Genomic DNA, 20,887 nt, shown 5'->3' on the forward strand with positions numbered 1-20,887 from the left:
ACTTCTTACTGGCTATTACATCAACTTAGAAGCTTCATCTGTGTTCTACTATGGTGCTTTTAGTGTCTCCGCATACCGCAGCACGCGACATAGCTTTCCAGACGATAAGTACAACCGTTTCAGAGAGAAGAGCGGAAAATGTGACGATCTGACTTTAAGTCGATTCGATAACAAATGACGAAAAAGGACGGATTTCTCAGGTTATTACTACATATGAACACTTTTCACATTCTCCCGTGCAACTCGGCTGCTAGTCCTCCTTTCATGCAAAATGTTAAGGTCCTACGTCATGTCCAAGGCACCAAAGCCAGCTATAAAGTCAATAATCGATACCTAAAACTTGAATTGTACTACGTCTTACGGGGTATTACATCAACTTAGAAGCTTCATCTGTGTTCTACTATGGTGCTTTTAGTGTCTCCGCATACCGCAGCACGCGACATAGCTTTGCAGACGACAAGTACAACCGTTTCAGAGAGAAGAGCGGCCAATGTGACGATCTGGCTTTAAGTCGATTCGACAACAAATGACGAAAGTGGACGGATTTCTCAGGTTTTACTACATATGAACACTTTTCTCATTCTCCCGTGCAACTCGGCTGCTAGTCCTCCTTTCATGCAGAATCATAAGATCCTAGCTAATGTCCAAGGCACCTAAGCCAGCTAAAAAGTCAATAATCGATACCTAAAACTTGAATTGTACTACGTCTTACTGGGTATTACATCAACTTAGAAGCTTCATCTGTGTTCTACTATGGTGCTTTTAGTGTCTCGCATACCGCAGCACGCGACATAGCTTTGCAGACGATAAGTACAACCGTTTCAGAGAGAAGAGCGGCCAATGTGACGATCTGGCTTTAAGTCGATTCGATAACAAATGACGAAAACGGACGTATTTCTCAGGTTTTTACTACATTTGAACACTTTTCACATTCTCCCGTGCAACTCGGCTGCTAGTCCTCCTTTCATGCAGAATCTTAAGGTCCTAGCTCATGTCCAAGGCACCAAAGCCAGCTAAAAAGTCAATACTCGATACCTAAAACATCAATTGTACTACTTCTTACTGGCTATTACATCAACTTAGAAGCTTCATCTGTGTTCTACTGTGGTGCTTTTACTGTCTCCGCATATCGCAGCTCGCGGCATAGCTTTGAAGACGATAAGTACAACCGTTTCAGAGAGAAGAGCGGCCAATGTGACGATCTTGCTTTAAGTAGATTCGATAACAAATGACGAAAGCGGACGGATTTCTCAGGTTTTTACTACATATGAACACTTTTCACATTCTCCCGTGCAACTTGGCTGCTAGTCCTCCTTTCATGCAGAATGTTAAGTACCTAGCTCATGTCCAAGGCACCAAAGCCAGCTAAAAAGTCAATAATCGATACCTACAATTTGAATTGTACTACTTCTTACTGGATATTACATCAACTTAGAAACTTCATCTGTGTTCTACTATGGTGCTTTTAGTGTCTCCGCATACCGCAGCACGAGATATAGCTTTGCAGACGATAAATGTAACCGTTTCAGACAGAAGTGCGGCTAATGTGACGATCTGGCTTTATGTCGATTCGATAACAAATGACGAAAACGGACGTATTTCTCAGGTTTTTACTACATTTGAACACTTTTCACATTCTCCCGTGCAACTCGGCTGCTAGTCCTCCTTTCATGCAGAATCTTAAGGTCCTAGCTCATGTCCAAGGCACCAAAGCCAGCTAAAAAGTCAATAATCGATACCTAAAACTTCAATTGTACTACTTCTTACTGGCTATTACATCAACTTAGAAGCTTGATCTGTGTTCTACTATGGTGCTTTTAGTGTCTCCGCATATCGCAGCTCGCGACATAGCTTTGTAGTCGATAAGTACAACCGTTTCAGAGAGAAGAGCGGCCAATGTGACAATCTGGCTTTAAGTAGATTCGATAACAAATGACGAAAGCGGACGGATTTGTCATGTTTTTACTACATATGAACACTTTTCTCATTCTCCCGTGCAACTCGGCTGCTAGTCCTCCTTTCATGCAGAATCATAAGGTCCAAGCTCATGTCCAATGCTCCAAAGCCAGGTAAAATTCAATAATCGATACCTAAAACTTGAATTGTACTACTTCTTACTGGCTATTACATCAACTTAGAAGCTACATCTGTGTTCTACTATGGTGCTTTTAGTGTCTCCGCATACCGCAGCACGCGACATAGCTTTCCAGACGATAAGTACAACCGTTTCAGAGAGAAGAGCGGAAAATGTGACGATCTGGCTTTAAGTCGATTCGATAACAAATGACGAAAAAGGACGGATTTCTCAGGTTATTACTACATATGAACACTTTTCACATTCTCCCGTGCAACTCGGCTGCTAGTCCTCCTTTCATGCAAAATGTTAAGGTCCTAGGTCATGTCCAAGGCACCAAAGCCAGCTATAAAGTCAATAATCGATACCTAAAACTTGAATTGTACTACGTCTTACTGGGTATTACATCAACTTAGAAGCTTCATCTGTGTTCTACTATGGTGCTTTTAGTGTCTCCGCATACCGCAGCACGCGACATAGCTTTGCAGACGATAAGTACAACCGTTTCAGAGAGAAGAGCGGCCAATGTGACGATCTGGCTTTAAGTCGATTCGATAACAAATGACGAAAACGGACGGATTTCTCAGGTTTTTACTACATATGAACACTTTTCACATTCTCCCGTGCAACTCGGCTGCTAGTCCTCCTTTCATGCAGAATCTTAAGGTCCTTGCTCATGTCCAAGGCACCAAAGCCAGCTAAAATGTCAATAATCGATACCTACAATTTGAATTGTACTACTTCTTACTGGATATTACATCAACTTAGAAGCTTCATCTGTGTTCTACTGTGGTGATTTTGGTGTCTCCGCATACCGCTGCACGTGACATAGCTTTGCAGACGATAAGTACAACCGATTCAGAGAGGAGAGCGGCCAATGTGACGATCTGGCTTTAAGTCGATTCGATAACAAATGACGAAAACGGACGGATTTCTCAGGTTTTTACTACATATGAACACTTTTCACATTCTCCCGTGCAACTCGGCTGCTAGTCCTCCTTTCATGCAGAATGTTAAGGACCTAGCTCATGTCCAAGGCACCAAAGCCAGCTAAAAAGTCAATAATCGATACCTAAAATTTGAATTGTACTACGTCTTACTGGGTATTACATCAACTTAGAAGCTTCATCTGTGTTCTACTATGGTGCTTTTGGTGTCTCCGCATACCGCAGCACGCGACATAGCTTTGCAGACGATAAGTACAACCGTTTCAGAGAGAAGAGCGGCCAATGTGACGATCTGGCTTTAAGTCGATTCGATAACGAATGACGAAAACGGACGTATTTCTCAGGTTTTTACTACATTTGAACACTTTTCACATTCTCCCGTGCAACTTGGCTGCTAGTCCTCCTTTCATGCAGAATCTTAAGGTCCTAGCTCATGTCCAAGGCACCAAAGCCAGCTAAAAAGTCAATAATCGATACCTAAAACTTCAATTGTACTACTTCTTACTGGCTATTACATCAACTTAGAAGCTTCATCTGTGTTCTACTATGGTGCTTTTAGTGTCTCCGCATATCGCAGCTCGCGACATAGCTTTGTAGACGATAAGTACAACTTTTTCAGAGAGAAGAGCGGCCAATGTGACGATCTTGCTTTAAGTAGATTCGATAACAAATGAAGAAAGCGGACGGATTTCTCAGGTTTTTACTACATATGAACACTTTTCACATTCTCCCGTGCAACTCGGCTGCTAGTCCTCCTTTCATGCAGAATGTTAAGGACCTAGCTCATGTCCAAGGCACCAAAGCCATCTAAAAAGTCAATAATCGATACCTAAAACTTGAATTGTACTACGTCTTACTGGGTATTACATCAACTTAGAAGCTTCATCTGTGTTCTACTATGGTGCTTTTAGTGTCTCCGCATACCGCAGCACGCGACATAGCTTTGCAGACGATAAGTACAACCGTTTCAGAGAGAAGAGCGGCCAATGTGACGATCTGGCTTTAAGTCGATTCGATAACGAATGACGAAAACGGACGTATTTCTCAGGTTTTTACTACATTTGAACACTTTTCACATTCTCCCGTGCAACTCGGCTGCTAGTCCTCCTTTCATGCAGAATCATAAGGTCCTAGCTCATGTCCAAGGCACCAAAGCCAGCTAAAAAGTCAATAATCGATACCTAAAACTTGAATTGTGCTACTTCTTACTGGCTATTACATCAACTTAGAAGCTTCATCTGTGTTCTACTATGGTGCTTTTAGTGTCTCCGCAAATCGCAGCACGCGACATAGCTTTGCAGACGATAAGTACAACCGTTTCAGAGAGATGAGCGGCCAATGTGACGATCTGGCTTTATGTAGATTCGATAACAAATGACGAAAGCGGACGGATTTGTCAGGTTTTTACTACATATGAACACTTTTCTCATTCTCCCGTGCAACTCGGCTGCTAGTCCTCCTTTCATGCAGAATCATAAGGTCCAAGCTCATGTCCAATGCACCAAAGCCAGGTAAAATTCAATAATCGATACCTAAAACTTGAATTGTACTACTTCTTACTGGCTATTACATCAACTTAGAAGCTTCATCTGTGTTCTACTATGGTGCTTTTAGTGTCTCCGCATACCGCAGCACGCGACATAGCTTTCCAGACGATAAGTACAACCGTTTCAGAGAGAAGAGCGGAAAATGTGACGATCTGGCTTTAAGTCGATTCGATAACAAATGACGAAAAAGGACGGATTTCTCAGGTTATTACTACATTTGAACAGTTTTCACATTCTCCCGTGCAACTCGGCTGCTAGTCCTCCTTTCATGCAAAATGTTAAGGTCCTAGGTCATGTCCAAGGCACCAAAGCCAGCTATAAAGTCAATAATCGATACCTAAAAATTGAATTGTACTACGTCTTACTGGGTATTACATCAACTTAGAAGCTTCATCTGTGTTCTACTATGGTGCTTTTAGTGTCTCGCATACCGCAGCACGCGACATAGCTTTGCAGACGATAAGTACAACCGTTTCAGAGAGAAGAGCGGCCAATGTGACGATCTGGCTTTAAGTCGATTCGATAACGAATGACGAAAACGGACGTATTTCTCAGGTTTTTACTACATTTGAACACTTTTCACATTCTCCCGTGCAACTCGGCTGCTAGTCCTCCTTTCATGCAGAATCTTAAGGTCCTAGCTCATGTCCAAGGCACCAAAGCCAGCTAAAAAGTCAATAATCGATACCTAAAACTTCAAATGTACTACTTCTTACTGGCTATTACATCAACTTAGAAGCTTCATCTGTGTTCTACTATGGTGCTTTTAGTGTCTCCGCATATCGCAGCTCGCGACATAGCTTTGTAGACGATAAGTACAACTTTTTCAGAGAGAAGAGCGGCCAATGTGACGATCTTGCTTTAAGTCGATTCGATAACAAATGAAGAAAGCGGACGGATTTCTCAGGTTTTTACTACATATGAACACTTTTCTCATTCTCCCGTGCAACTCGGCTGCTAGTCCTCCTTTCATGCAGAATCTTAAGGTCCTAGCTCATGTCCAAGGCACCAAAGCCAGCTAAAATTCAATAATCGATACCTAAAACTTGAATTGTGCTACTTCTTACTGGCTATTCCATCAACTTAGAAGCTTCATCTGTGTTCTACTATGGTGCTTTTAGTGTCTCCGCAAAACGCAGCACGCGACATAGCTTTGCAGACGATAAGTACAACCGTTTCAGAGAGAAGAGCGGCCAATGTGACGATCTGGCTTTAAGTAGATTCGATAACAAATGACGAAAGCGGACGGATTTGTCAGGTTTTTACTACATATGAACACTTTTCACATTCTCCCGTGCAACTTGGCTGCTAGTCCTCCTTTCATGCAGAATGTTAAGGACCTAGCTCATGTCCAAGGCACCAAAGCCAGCTAAAAAGTCAATAATCGATACCTAAAACTTGAATTGTACCACTTCTTACTGGCTATTACATCAACTTAGAAGCTTGATCTGTGTTCTACTATGGTGCTTTTAGTGTCTCAGCATACCGCAGCACGTGACATAGCTTTGCAGACGATAAGTACAACCGTTTCAGAGAGAAGAGCGACCAATGTGACGATCTGGCTTTAAGTCGATTCGATAACAAATGACAATAACGGACGGATTTCTCGGGTTTTTACTACATATGAACACTTTTCACATTCTCGCGTGCAACTCGGCTGCTAGTCCTCCTTTCATGCAGAATCTTAAGGTCCTAGCTCATGTCCAAGGCACCAAAGCCAGCTAAAGATCAATATTCAATACCTAAAACTTGAATTGTACCACTTCTTACTGGCTATTACATCAACTTAGAAGCTTCATCTGTGTTCTACTATGGTGCTTTTAGTGTCTCAGCATACCGCAGCACGCGACATAGCTTTGCAGACGATAAGTACAACCGTTTCAGAGAGAAGAGCGGCCAATGTGACGATCTGGCTTTAAGTCGATTCGATAACAAATGACGAAAACGGACGGATTTCTCAGGTTTTTACTACATATGAACACTTTTCACATTCTCGCGTGCAACTCGGCTGCTAGTCCTCCTTTCATGCAGAATCTTAAGGTCCTTGCTCATGTCCAAGGCACCAAAGCCAGCTAAAATGTCAATAATCGATACCTACAATTTGAATTGTACTACTTCTTACTGGATATTACATCAACTTAGAAACCTCATCTGTGTTCTACTATGGTGCTTTTAGTGTCTCCGCATACCGCAGCACGCGACATAGCTTTGCAGACGATATGTACAACCGTTTCAGAGAGAAGAGCGGCCAATGTGACAATCTGGCTTTAAGTAGATTCGATAACAAATGACGAAAGCGGACGGATTTGTCAGGTTTTTACTACATATGAACACTTTTCTCATTCTCCCGTGCAACTCGGCTGCTAATCCTCCTTTCATGCAGAATCTTAAGGTCCTAGCTCATGTCCAAGGCACCAAAGCCAGCTAAAAATTCAATATTCGATACCTAAAACTTGAATTGTACTACTTCTTACTGGCTATTACATCAACTTAGAAGCTTCATCTGTGTTCTACTATGGTGCTTTTAGTGTCTCCGCATACCGCAGCACGCGACATAGCTTTGCAGACGATAAGTACAACCGTTTCAGAGAGAAGAGCGGCCAATGTGACGATCTGGCTTTAAGTCGATTCGATAACAAATGACGAAAACGGACGTATTTCTCAGGTTTTTACTACATATGAACACTTTTCACATTCTCCCGTGCAACTCGGCTGCTAGTCCTCCTTTCATGCAGAATGTTAAGGACCTAGCTCATGTCCAAGGCACCAAAGCCAGCTAAAAAGTCAATAATCGATACCTAAAACTTGAATTGTACTACGTCTTACTGGGTATTACATCAACTTAGAAGCTTCATCTGTGTTCTGCTATGGTGCTTTTAGTGTCTCCGCATACCGCAGCACGCGACATAGCTTTGCAGACGATAAGTACAACCGTTTCAGAGAGAAGAGCGGCCAATGTGACGATCTGGCTTTAAGTCGATTCGATAACGAATGACGAAAACGGACGTATTTCTCAGGTTTTTACTACATTTGAACACTTTTCACATTCTCCCGTGCAACTCGGCTGCTAGTCCTCCTTTCATGCAGAATCTTAAGGTCCTAGCTCATGTCCAAGGCACCAAAGCCAGCTAAAATTCAATAATCGATACCTAAAACTTGAATTGTGCTACTTCTTACTGGCTATTCCATCAACTTAGAAACTTCATCTGTGTTCTACTATGGTGCTTTTAGTGTCTCCGCAAATCGCAGCACGCGACATAGCTTTGCAGACGATAAGTACAACCGTTTCAGAGAGATGAGCGGCCAATGTGACGATCTGGCTTTAAGTAGATTCGATAACAAATGACGAAAGCGGACGGATTTGTCAGGTTTTTACTACATATGAACACTTTTCTCATTCTCCCGTGCAACTCGGCTGCTAGTCCTCTTTCATGCAGAATCATAAGGTCCAAGCTCATGTCCAATGCACCAAAGCCAGGTAAAATTCAATAATCGATACCTAAAACTTGAATTGTACTACTTCTTACTGGCTATTACATCAACTTAGAAGCTTCATCTGTGTTCTACTATGGTGCTTTTAGTGTCTCCGCATACCGCAGCACGCGACATAGCTTTCCAGACGATAAGTACAACCGTTTCAGAGAGAAGAGCGGAAAATGTGACGATCTGGCTTTAAGTCGATTCGATAACAAATGACGAAAAAGGACGGATTTCTCAGGTTATTACTACATATGAACACTTTTCACATTCTCCCGTGCAACTCGGCTGCTAGTCCTCCTTTCATGCAAAATGTTAAGGTCCTACGTCATGTCCAAGGCACCAAAGCCAGCTATAAAGTCAATAATCGATACCTAAAACTTGAATTGTACTACGTCTTACGGGGTATTACATCAACTTAGAAGCTTCATCTGTGTTCTACTATGGTGCTTTTAGTGTCTCCGCATACCGCAGCACGCGACATAGCTTTGCAGACGACAAGTACAACCGTTTCAGAGAGAAGAGCGGCCAATGTGACGATCTGGCTTTAAGTCGATTCGACAACAAATGACGAAAGTGGACGGATTTCTCAGGTTTTACTACATATGAACACTTTTCTCATTCTCCCGTGCAACTCGGCTGCTAGTCCTCCTTTCATGCAGAATCATAAGGTCCTAGCTAATGTCCAAGGCACCTAAGCCAGCTAAAAAGTCAATAATCGATACCTAAAACTTGAATTGTACTACGTCTTACTGGGTATTACATCAACTTAGAAGCTTCATCTGTGTTCTACTATGGTGCTTTTAGTGTCTCGCATACCGCAGCACGCGACATAGCTTTGCAGACGATAAGTACAACCGTTTCAGAGAGAAGAGCGGCCAATGTGACGATCTGGCTTTAAGTCGATTCGATAACAAATGACGAAAACGGACGTATTTCTCAGGTTTTTACTACATTTGAACACTTTTCACATTCTCCCGTGCAACTCGGCTGCTAGTCCTCCTTTCATGCAGAATCTTAAGGTCCTAGCTCATGTCCAAGGCACCAAAGCCAGCTAAAAAGTCAATACTCGATACCTAAAACATCAATTGTACTACTTCTTACTGGCTATTACATCAACTTAGAAGCTTCATCTGTGTTCTACTGTGGTGCTTTTACTGTCTCCGCATATCGCAGCTCGCGGCATAGCTTTGAAGACGATAAGTACAACCGTTTCAGAGAGAAGAGCGGCCAATGTGACGATCTTGCTTTAAGTAGATTCGATAACAAATGACGAAAGCGGACGGATTTCTCAGGTTTTTACTACATATGAACACTTTTCACATTCTCCCGTGCAACTCGGCTGATAGTCCTCCTTTCATGCAGAATCATAAGGTCCTAGCTCATGTCCAAAGCACCAAAGCCAGCTAAAAAGTCAATAATCGATACATAGAACTTGAATTGTACTATATCTTACTGGCTATTACATCAACTTAGAAGCTTCATCTGTGTTCTACTATGGTGCTTTTAGTGTCTCAGCATACCGCAGCACGCGAAATAGTTTTGCAGACGATAAGTACAACCGTTTCAGAGAGAAGAGCGGCCAATGTGACGATCTGGCTTTAAGTCGATTCGATAACAAATGACGAAAACGGACCGATTTCTCAGGTTTTTACTACATATGAAAACTTTTCATATTCTCCCGTGCAACTCGGCTGCTAGTCCTCCTGTCGTGCAGAATCTTAAGGTCCTAGCTCATGTCCAAGGCACCAAAGCCAGCTAAAAAGTCCATAATCAATACCTAAAACTTGAATTGTACTACTTCTTACTGGCTATTACATCAACTTAGGAGCTTCATCTGTGTTCTACTACGGTGCTTTTAGTTTCTCCGCATACTGCAGCACGCGACATAGTTTTGCAGACGATAAGTACAACCGTTTCAGAGAGAAGAGCGACCAATGTGACGATCTGGCTTTAAGTCAATTCGATAACAAATGACGAAAACGGACGGATTTCTCGGGTTTTTACTACATATGAACACTTTTCACATTCTCGCGTGCAACTCGGCTGCTAGTCCTCCTTTCATGCAGAATCTTAAGGTCCTAGCTCATGTCCAAGGCACCAAAGCCAGCTAAAGATCAATATTCAATACCTAAAACTTGAATTGTACCACTTCTTACTGGCTATTACATCAACTTAGAAGCTTCATCTGTGTTCTACTATGGTGCTTTTAGTGTCTCAGCATACCGCAGCACGTGACATAGCTTTGCAGACGATAAGTACAACCGTTTCAGAGAGAAGAGCGACCAATGTGACGACCTGGCTTTAAGTCGATTCGACAACAAATGACGAAAACGGACGGATTTCTCGGGTTTTTACTACATATGAACACTTTTCACATTCTCGCGTGCAACTCGGCTGCTAGTCCTCCTTTCATGCAGAATCTTAAGGTCCTAGCTCATGTCCAAGGCACCAAAGCCAGCTAAAAAGTCAATAATCGATACCTAAAACTTCAATTGTACTACTTCTTACTGGCTATTACATCAACTTAGAAGCTTCATCTGTGTTCTACTATGGTGCTTTTAGTGTCTCCGCATATCGCAGCTCGCGACATAGCTTTGTAGACGATAAGTACAACCGTTTCAGAGAGAAGAGCGGCCAATGTGACGATCTGGCTTTATGTAGATTCGATAACAAATGACGAAAGCGGACGGATTTGTCAGGTTTTTACTACATATGAACACTTTTCTCATTCTCCCGTGCAACTCGGCTGCTAGTCCTCCTTTCATGCAGAATCATAAGGTCCAAGCTCATGTCCAATGCACCAAAGCCAGGTAAAATTCAATAATCGATACCTAAAACTTGAATTGTACTACTTCTTACTGGCTATTACATCAACTTAGAAGCTTCATCTGTGTTCTACTGTGGTGATTTTAGTGTCTCCAGATCCCGCAGCACGTGACATAGCTTTGCAGACGATAAGTACAACCGATTCAGAGAGGAGACCGGCCAATGAGACGATCTGGCTTTAAGTCGATTCGATAACAAATGACGAAAACGGACGTATTTCTCAGGTTTTTACTACATATGAACACTTTTCACATTCTCCCGTGCAACTCGGCTGCTAGTCCTCCTTTCATGCAGAATGTTAAGGTCCTAGGTCATGTCCAAGGCACCAAAGCCAGCTATAAAGTCAATAATCGATACCTAAAACTTGAATTGTACTACGTCTTACTGGGTATTACATCAACTTAGAAGCTTCATCTGTGTCCTACTATGGTGCTTTTAGTGTCTCCGCATACCGCAGCACGCGACATAGCTTTGCAGACGATAAGTACAACCGTTTCAGAGAGAAGAGCGGCCAATGTGACGATCTGGCTTTAAGTCGATTCGATAACAAATGACGAAAGTGGACGGATTTCTCAGGTTTTACTACATATGAACACTTTTCTCATTCTCCCGTGCAACTCGGCTGCTAGTCCTCCTTTCATGCAGAATCATAAGGTCCTAGCTCATGTCCAAGGCACCAAAGCCAGCTAAAAAGTCAATAATCGATACTTAAACTTGAATTGTACTATTTCTTACTGGCTATTACATCAACTTAGAAGCTTCATCTGTGTTCTACTATGGTGCTTTTCGTGTCTCCGCATACCGCAGCACGCGACATAGCTTTGCAATCGATAAGTACAACCGTTTCCGAGAGAAGAGCGGCTAATGTGACGATCTGGGTTTAAGTCGATTCGTTAACAAATGACGAAAACGGACGGATTTCTCAGGTTTTTACTACATATGAACACTTTTCACATTCTCCCGTGCAAATCGGCTGCTAGTCCTCCTTTCATGCAGAATGTTAAGGTCCTACCTCATGTCCAAGGCACCAAAGCCAGCTAAAAAGTCAATAATCGATACCTAAAATTGAATTGTACTACTTCTTCCTGGCTATTACATCAACTTAGAAGCTTCATCTGTGTTCTACTATGGTGCTTTTAGTGTCTCAGCATACCGCAGCACGCGAAATAGTTTAGCAGACGATAAGTACAACCGTTTCAGAGAGAAGAGCAGCCAATGTGACGATCTGGCTTTAAGTCGATTCGATAACAAATGACGAAAACGGACCGATTTCTCAGGTTTTTACTACATATGAACACTTTTCATATTCTCCCGTGCAACTCGACTGCTAGTCCTCCTGTCGTGCAGAATCTTAAGGTCCTAGCTCATGCCCAAGGCAACAAAGCCAGCTAAAAAGTCCATAATCAATACCTAAAACTTGAATTGTACTACTTCTTACTGGCTATTACATCAACTTAGAAGCTTCATCTGTGTTCTACTACGGTGCTTTTAGTTTCTCCGCATACCGCAGCAGGCGACATAGTTTTGCAGACGATAAGTACAACCGTTTCAGAGAGAAGAGCGGCCAATGTGACGATCTGGCTTTAAGTCGATTCGATAACAAATGACGAAAACTGACGGATTTCTCAGGTTATTACTACATATGAACACTTTTCATATTCTCCCGTGCAACTCGACTGCTAGTCCTCCTGTCGTGCAGAATCTTAAGGTCCTAGCTCATGTCCAAGGCAACAAAGCCAGCTAAAAAGTCCATAATCAATACCTAAAACTTGAATTGTACTACTTCTTACTGGCTATTACATCAACTTAGAAGCTTCATCTGTGTTCTACTACGGTGCTTTTAGTTTCTCCGCATACCGCAGCAGGCGACATAGTTTTGCAGACGATACGTACAACCGTTTCAGAGAGAAGAGCGGCCAATGTGACGATCTGGCTTTAAGTCGATTCGATAACAAATGACGAAAACTGACGGATTTCTCAGGTTTTTACTACATATGAACACATTACACTTTCTCCCGTGCAACTCGGCTGCTAGTCCTCCTTCCATGCTGAATCTTAAGGTCCTAGCTCATGTCCAAGGCACCAAAGCCAGCTAAAGATCAATATTCAATACCTAAAACTTGAATTGTACCACTTCTTACTGGCTATTACATCACCTTAGAAGCTTGATCTGTGTTCTACTATGGTGCTTCTAGTGTCTCAGCATACCGCAGCACGCGACATAGCTTTGCAGACGATAAGTACAACCGTTTCAGAGAGAAGAGCGGCCAATGTGACGATCTGGCTTTAAGTCGATTCGATAACAAATGACGAAAACGGACGGATTTCTCAGGTTTTTACTACATATGAACACTTTTCACATTCTCCCGTGCAACTCGGCTGCTAGTCCTCCTTTCATGCAGAATGTTAAGGACCTAGCTCATGTCCAAGGCACCAAAGCCAGCTAAAAAGTCAATAATCGATACCTAAAACTTGAATTGTACTACGTCTTACTGGGTATTACATCAACTTAGAAGCTTCATCTGTGTTCTACTATGGTGCTTTTAGTGTCTCCGCATACCGCAGCACGCGACATAGCTTTGCAGACGATAAGTACAACCGTTTCAGAGAGAAGAGCGGCCAATGTGACGATCTGGCTTTAAGTAGATTCGATAACAAATGACGAAAGCGGACGGATTTGTCAGGTTTTTACTACATATGAACACTTTTCTCATTCTCCCGTGCAACTCGGCTGCTAGTCCTCCTTTCATGCAGAATCATAAGGTCCAAGCTCATGTCCAATGCACCAAAGCCAGGTAAAATTCAATAATCGATACCTAAAACTTGAATTGTACTACTTCTTACTGGCTATTACATCAACTTAGAAGCTTCATCTGTGTTCTACTGTGGTGATTTTAGTGTCTCCAGATCCCGCAGCACGTGACATAGCTTTGCAGACGATAAGTACAACCGATTCAGAGAGGAGACCGGCCAATGTGACGATCTGGCTTTAAGTCGATTCGATAACAAATGACGAAAACGGACGTATTTCTCAGGTTTTTACTACATATGAACACTTTTCACATTCTCCCGTGCAACTCGGCTGCTTGTCCTCCTTTCATGCAGAATGTTAAGGTCCTAGGTCATGTCCAAGGCTCCAAAGCCAGCTATAAAGTCAATAATCGATACCTAAAACTTGAATTGTACTACGTCTTACTGGGTATTACATCAACTTAGAAGCTTCATCTGTGTTCTACTATGGTGCTTTTAGTGTCTCCGCATACCGCAGCACGCGACATAGCTTTGCAGACGATAAGTACAACCGTTTCAGAGAGAAGAGCGGCCAATGTGACGATCTGGCTTTAAGTCGATTCGATAACAAATGACGAAAGTGGACGGATTTCTCAGGTTTTACTACATATGAACACTTTTCTCATTCTCCCGTGCAACTCGGCTGCTAGTCCTCCTTTCATGCAGAATCATAAGGTCCTAGCTCATGTCCAAGGCACCAAAGCCAGCTAAAAAGTCAATAATCGATACTTAAAATTGAATTGTACTATTTCTTACTGGCTATTACATCAACTTAGAAGCTTCATCTGTGTTCTACTATGGTGCTTTTAGTGTCTCCGCATACCGCAGCACGCGACATAGCTTTGCAATCGACAAGTACAACCGTTTCCGAGAGAAGAGCGGCTAATGTGACGATCTGGGTTTAAGTCGATTCGATAACAAATGACGAAAACGGACGGATTTCTCAGGGTTTTACTACATATGAACACTTTTCACATTCTCCCGTGCAAATCGGCTGCTAGTCCTCCTTTCATGCAGAATGTTAAGGTCCTACCTCATGTCCAAGGCACCAAAGCCAGCTAAAAAGTCAATAATCGATACCTAAAATTGAATTGTACTACTTCTTCCTGGCTATTACATCAACTTAGAAGCTTCATCTGTGTTCTACTATGGTGCTTTTAGTGTCTCAGCATACCGCAGCACGCGAAATAGTTTGGCAGACGATAAGTACAACCGTTTCAGAGAGAAGAGCAGCCAATGTGACGATCTGGCTTTAAGTCGATTCGATAACAAATGACGAAAACGGACCGATTTCTCAGGTTTTTACTACATATGAACACTTTTCATATTCTCCCGTGCAACTCGACTGCTAGTCCTCCTGTCGTGCAGAATCTTAAGGTCCTAGCTCATGTCCAAGGCAACAAAGCCAGCTAAAAAGTCCATAATCAATACCTAAAACTTGAATTGTACCACTTCTTACTGGCTATTACATCAACTTAGAAGCTTCATCTGTGTTCTACTACGGTGCTTTTAGTTTCTCCGCATACCGCAGCAGGCGACATAGTTTTGCAGACGATAAGTACAACCGTTTCAGAGAGAAGAGCGGCCAATGTGACGATCTGGCTTTAAGTCGATTCGATAACAAATGACGAAAACTGACGGATTTCTCAGGTTTTTACTACATATGAACACATTACACTTTCTCCCGTGCAACTCGGCTGCTAGTCCTCCTTCCATGCTGAATCTTAAGGTCCTAGCTCATGTCCAAGGCACCAAAGCCAGCTAAAGATCAATATTCAATACCTAAAACTTGAATTGTACCACTTCTTACTGGCTATTACATCAACTTAGAAGCTTGATCTGTGTTCTACTATGGTGCTTCTAGTGTCTCAGCATACCGCAGCACGCGACATAGCTTTGCAGACGATAAGTACAACCGTTTCAGAGAGAAGAGCGGCCAATGTGACGATCTGGCTTTAAGTCGATTCGATAACAAATGACGAAAACGGACGGATTTCTCAGGTTTTTACTACATATGAACACTTTTCACATTCTCCCGTGCAACTCGGCTGCTAGTCCTCCTTTCATGCAGAATGTTAAGGACCTAGCTCATGTCCAAGGCACCAAAGCCAGCTAAAAAGTCAATAATCGATACCTAAAACTTGAATTGTACTACGTCTTACTGGGTATTACATCAACTTAGAAGCTTCATCTGTGTTCTACTATGGTGCTTTTAGTGTCTCCGCATACCGCAGCACGCGACATAGCTTTGCAGACGATAAGTACAACCGTTTCAGAGAGAAGAGCGGCCAATGTGACGATCTGGCTTTAAGTCGATTCGATAACAAATGACGAAAAAGGACGGATTTCTCAGGTTTTTACTACATTTGAACACTTTTCACATTCTCCCGTGCAACTCGGCTGCTAGTCCTCCTTTCATGCAGAATCTTAAGGTCCTAGCTCATGTCCAAGGCACCAAAGCCAGCTAAAAAGTCAATAATCGATACCTAAAACTTCAATTGTACTACTTCTTAGTGGCTATTACATCAACTTAGAAGCTTCATCTGTGTTCTACTATGGTGCTTTTAGTGTCTCCGCATACCGCAGCACGCGACATAGCTTTGCAGACGATAAGTACAACCGTTTCAGAGAGAAGAGCGGCCAATGTGACGATCTGGCTTTAAGTCGATTCGATAACAAATGACGAAAGTGGACGGATTTCTCAGGTTTTACTACATATGAACACTTTTCTCATTCTCCCGTGCAACTCGGCTGCTAGTCCTCCTTTCATGCAGAATCATAAGGTCCTAGCTAATGTCCAAGGCACCAAAGCCAGCTAAAAAGTCAATAATCGATACCTAAAACTTGAATTGTACTACGTCTTACTGGGTATTACATCAACTTAGAAGCTTCATCTGTGTTCTACTATGGTGCTTTTAGTGTCTCCGCATACCGCAGCACGCGACATAGCTTTGCAGACGATAAGTACAACCGTTTCAGAGAGAAGAGCGGCCAATGTGACGATCTGGCTTTAAGTCGATTCGATAACAAATGACGAAAACGGACGTATTTCTCAGGTTTTTACTACATTTGAACACTTTTCACATTCTCCCGTGCAACTCGGCTGCTAGTCCTCCTTTCATGCAGAATCTTAAGGTCCTAGCTCATGTCCAAGGCACCAAAGCCAGCTAAAAAGTCAATAATCGATACCTAAAACATCAATTGTACTACTTCTTACTGGCTATTACATCAACTTAGAAGCTTCATCTGTGTTCTACAATGGTGCTTTTAGTGTCTCCGCATATCGCAGCTCGCGACATAGCTTTGAAGACGATAAGTACAACCGTTTCAGAGAGAAGAGCGGCCAATGTGACGATCTTGCTTTAAGTAGATTCGATAACAAATGACGAAAGCGGACGGATTTCTCAGGTTTTTACTACATATGAACACTTTTCACATTCTCCCGTGCAACTCGGCTGCTAGTCCTCCTTTCATGCAGAATCTTAAGGTCCTAGCTCATGTCCAAGGCACCAAAGCCAGCTAAAAAGTCAATAATCGATACATAGAACTTGAATTGTACTATATCTTACTGGCTATTACATCAACTTAGAAGCTTCATCTGTGTTCTACTATGGTGCTTTTAGTGTCTCAGCATACCGCAGCACGCGAAATAGTTTTGCAGACGGTAAGTACAACCGTTTCAGAGAGAAGAGCGGCCAATGTGACGATCTGGCTTTAAGTCGATTCGATAACAAAAGACGAAAACGGACCGATTACTCAGGTTTTTACTACATATGAACACTTTTCATATTCTCCCGTGCAACTCGGCTGCTAGTCCTCCTGTCGTGCAGAATCTTAAGGTCCTAGCTCATGTCCAAGGCACCAAAGCCAGCTAAAAAGTCTATAATCAATACCTAAAACTTGAATTGTACTACTTCTTACTGGCTATTACATCAACTTAGAAGCTTCATCTGTGTTCTACTACGGTGCTTTTGGTTTCTCCGCATACCGCAGCACGCGACATAGTTTTGCAGACGATAAGTACAACCGTTTCAGAGAGAAGAGCGGCCAATGTGACGATCTGGCTTTAAGTCGATTCGATAACAAATGACGAAAACGGACGTATTTCTCAGGTTTTTACTACATTTGAACACTTTTCACATTCTCCCGTGCAACTCGGCTGCTAGTCCTCCTTTCATGCAGAATCTTAAGGTCCTAGCTCATGTCCAAGGCACCAAAGCCAGCTAAAAAGTCAATAATCGATACCTAAAACTTCAATTGTACTACTTCTTACTGGCTATTACATCAACTTAGAAGCTTCATCTGTGTTCTACTATGGTGCTTTTAGTGTCTCCGCATATCGCAGCTCGCGACATAGCTTTGTAGACGATAAGTACAACCGTTTCAGAGAGAAGAGCGGCCAATGTGACGATCTTGCTTTAAGTAGATTCGATAACAAATGACGAAAGCGGACGGATTTCTCAGGTTTTTACTACATATGAACACTTTTCTCATTCTCCCGTGCAACTAGGCTGCTAGTCCTCCTTTCATGCAGAATCTTAAGGTCCTAGCTCATGTCCAAGGCACCAAAGCCAGGTAAAATTCAATAATCGATACCTAAAACTTGAATTGTACTACTTCTTACTGGCTATTCCATCAACTTAGAAGCTTCATCTGTGTTCTACTATGGTGCTTTTAGTGTCTCCGCAAATCACAGCATGCGACATAGCTTTGCAGACGATAAGTACAACCGTTTCAGAGAGGAGACCGGCCAATGTGACGATCTGGCTTTAAGTCGATTCGATAACAAATGACGAAAACGGACGTATTTCTCAGGTTTTTACTACATATGAACACTTTTCACATTCTCCCGTGCAACTCGGCTGCTAGTCCTCCTTTCATGCAGAATGTTAAGGTCCTAGGTCATGTCCAAGGCACCAAAGCCAGCTATAAAGTCAATAATCGATACCTAAAACTTGAATTGTACTACGTCTTACTGGGTATTACATCAACTTAGAAGCTTCATCTGTGTTCTACTATGGTGCTTTTAGTGTCTCCGCATACCGCAGCACGCGACATAGCTTTGCAGACGATAAGTACAACCGTTTCAGAGAGAAGAGCGGCCAATGTGACGATCTGGCTTTAAGTCGATTCGATAACAAATGACAAAAGTGGACGGATTTCTCAGGTTTTACTACATATGAACACTTTTCTCATTCTCCCGTGCAACTCGGCTGCTAGTCCTCCTTTCATGCAGAATCATACGGTCCTAGCTCATGTCCAAGGCACCAAAGCCAGCTAAAAAGTCAATAATCGATACTTAAACTTGAATTGTACTATTTCTTACTGGCTATTACATCAACTTAGAAGCTTCATCTGTGTTCTACTATGGTGCTTTTCGTGTCTCCGCATACCGCAGCACGCGACATAGCTTTGCAATCGATAAGTACAACCGTTTCCGAGAGAAGAGCGGCTAATGTGACGATCTGGGTTTAAGTCGATTCGATAACAAATGACGAAAACGGACGGATTTCTCAGGTTTTTACTACATATGAACACTTTTCACATTCTGCCGTGCAAATCGGCTGCTAGTCCTCCTTTCATGCAGAATGTTAAGGTCCTACCTCATGTCCAAGGCACCAAAGCCAGCTAAAAAGTCAATAATCGATACCTAAAATTGAATTGTACTACTTCTTCCTGGCTATTACATCAACTTAGAAGCTTCATCTGTGTTCTACTATGGTGCTTTTAGTGTCTCAGCATACCGCAGCACTCGAAATAGTTTAGCAGACGATAAGTACAACCGTTTCAGAGAGAAGAGCAGCCAATGTGACGATCTGGCTTTAACTCGATTCGATAACAAATGACGAAAACGGACCGATTTCTCAGGTTTTTACTACATATGAACACTTTTCATATTCTCCCGTGCAACTCGGCTGCTAGTCCTCCTGTCGTGCAGAATCTTAAGGTCCTAGCTCATGTCCAAGGCAACAAAGCCAGCTAAAAAGTCCATAATCAATACCTAAAACTTGAATTGTACTACTTCTTACTGGCTATTACATCAACTTAGAAGCTTCATCTGTGTTCTACTACGGTGCTTTTAGTTTCTCCGCATACCGCAGCAGGCGACATAGTTTTGCAGACGATGAGTACAACCGTTTCAGAGAGAAGAGCGGCCAATGTGACGATCTGGCTTTAAGTCGATTCGATAACAAATGACGAAAACTGACGGATTTCTCAGGTTTTTACTACATATGAACACATTACACTTTCTCCCGTGCAACTCGGATGCTAGTCCTCCTTCCATGCTGAATCTTGAGGTCCTAGCTCATGTCCAAGGCACCAAAGCCAGCTAAAGGTCAATCTTCAATACCTAAAACTTGAATTGTACCACTTCTTACTGGCTATTACATCAACTTAGAAGCTTGATCTGTGTTCTACTATGGTGCTTCTAGTGTCTCAGCATACCGCAGCACGCGACATAGCTTTGCAGACGATAAGTACAACCGTTTCAGAGAGAAGAGCGGCCAATGTGACGATCTGGCTTTAAGTCGATTCGATAACAAATGACGGAAACGGACGGATTTGTCAGGTTTTTACTACATATGAACACTTTTCACATTCTCCCGTGCAACTCGGCTGCTAGTCCTCCTTTCATGCAGAATGTTAAGGACCTAGCTCATGTCCAAGGCACCAAAGCCAGCTAAAATGTCAATAATCTATACCTAAAACTTGAATTGTACTACGTCTTACTGGGTATTACATCAACTTAGAAGCTTCATCTGTGTTCTACTATGGTGCTTTTAGTGTCTCCGCATACCGCAGCACGCGACATAGCTTTGCAGACGATAAGTACAACCGTTTCAGAGAGAAGAGCGGCCAATGTGACGATCTGGCTTTAAGTCGATTCGATAACAAATGACGAAAACGGACGTATTTCTCAGGTTTTTACTACATTTGAACACTTTTCACATTCTCCCGTGCAACTCGGCTGCTAGTCCTCCTTTCATGCAGAATCTTAAGGTCCTAGCTCATGTCCAAGGCACCAAAGCCAGCTAAAAAGTCAATAATCGATACCTAAAACTTCAATTGTACTACTTCTTACTGGCTATTACATCAACTTAGAAGCTTCATCTGTGTTCTACTATGGTGCTTTTAGTGTCTCCGCATACCGCAGCACGCGACATAGCTTTGCAGACGATAAGTACAACCGTTTCAGAGAGAAGAGCGGCCAATGTGACGAT

Source organism: Schistocerca gregaria, chromosome 11, assembly GCF_023897955.1.
Source record: "Schistocerca gregaria isolate iqSchGreg1 chromosome 11, iqSchGreg1.2, whole genome shotgun sequence".
Classification (NCBI taxonomy): domain Eukaryota; kingdom Metazoa; phylum Arthropoda; class Insecta; order Orthoptera; family Acrididae; genus Schistocerca; species Schistocerca gregaria.